Source organism: Pteropus vampyrus, unplaced genomic scaffold (genome assembly GCF_000151845.1).
Source record: "Pteropus vampyrus isolate Shadow unplaced genomic scaffold, Pvam_2.0 Scaffold225, whole genome shotgun sequence".
Taxonomy (NCBI): domain Eukaryota; kingdom Metazoa; phylum Chordata; class Mammalia; order Chiroptera; family Pteropodidae; genus Pteropus; species Pteropus vampyrus.
Window position 1 is genome coordinate 1,652,319 of NW_011889006.1, and position 1,632 is coordinate 1,653,950.

Consider the following 1,632-nt stretch of genomic DNA (forward strand, 5'->3'; position numbering starts at 1 on the left):
GGGGGGGGGCGAGGACAGCAGTGCCTGTCAACAGGCCTTTTGGGTGATCCTGATGCATGTTCACATTTAAGAATTGCTGCTTTAACGGCATCTGGCCAGTAAGAGGGGCAGGCTCTAATCACAGGCTGGGTAGACTCTCTAATGGGACAGAGATGGGGGCTCCGTAGCTCATCTCCAGTCACCCCATGGGACTGACCCCGCTCAGCCTGTGTGTAGCGGTGTTTACCGCTGCTGATGGGACAGGGAAAGAACCTGCTTTGAAAGATACCCCTGGCTTCTCTAGGGCTGCAGCTAGCCCATTCCACATCTTTGTTCAACTTAGGAAATGACGCCCATCCCCACTTTTTTTTCTGGAGAGCATAGCTTAGTGAATTGAGCCCAGGTGGAAATTCAGCTCCCCCTTGTCCCCTCTCCTGTGCAGTTCTCAACCTTCCCAACTTTACTTGGCAGCCCTGCAGTTTACGTGGTGGAGAGAATGCCAGCAAGAGAGAAAGGTGTTCTCTTTGATTTCGATTCTCCCTTTCAAGGGCTCCTTTAAGTGACAAGGAAGGAAAGGTCAGGGTGGGGTGGGGTGGGCAGGGACGGAAGGGGGAGCCAGGGCTGCGGGGGACAGAGGGCAGGCCTGGAATCATTTCAAGTCCTTCTGTGCAAACACACGTGTGTGCTCTGGGCCCACATTATTTACCCAGGCAGCACCAACAGCCCGCTCTGGCCCCGGGTCCCCACCCTGGTCTGTGCCCATGCCCTATCCCTAGGTGGTCCCACCCACACAGAGCCCCTCTCAGCCCCTCACCTCTCCCACATCACTCCTTGCCTTCTTCCCACCCCATTCACGCCCCCAGAACTCTCATGCCTGCCACGTTATGACAGTTTCTGCCAACACCCTGGGCCATATGCCAGGGAGACAGAAGCTTTTCCAAGAAGCAGGAGCACTTGCCTCCCTCATGGCCCTCCTGTTTGCTTGGCCTCAGCCACAGGTAGGCTAGAAGGCAGGTGCTATGCTTCAGGGCCCAGTGGCATGAGGGGTCAGTGAGGATGAATGGGCAGGGCAGGTGGCAATGTTTGCCTGGCGGGGATGTGATGACACATTCCTGACACATTTGTGAAGTGAGCTGTATAGTTGCATCCGTTCCCTCCCCAGGAGAGAAGCAGCACGGATCTTATTCTTAGTCCTATTTTGCGATGGGGAAGTTAAGGTGCAAAGAGCTAAGTGACTTGGATCCAGGTCTTCCAACTCCTGGCCCAGGGTTCCTTCACCAGCAGAGAATGTGTCTCCTCCTCTACACTCCAGCTCCCCATGACCTTAATCCTAAATCCCCAGGAACCTGCTCTCAACCAAGACTTGGTGACAGCTCCAACACCTTCCTGGTGAAAAATACTCACTGTTAAGAAACTTTGAAAGTGAGAGACGCACAAAGCACAGGTGTGTTCATGATTCACTGTGTGGCAGGAAGAAAGATCTGACTATTTGCAGGTGGGAGATGGTAGGAACGGCTCTGATCCCAGGAGCCTAGGTGTGGGGGAACCTTGATTTACTGGCCAGGGAGCCAAAAGCTGATTTCCCCTTTTACTACCCACAGCCTGGGCGACATGGCAGCAAGAGCCCCATTTTATAGATGTGAATGGTGAGGC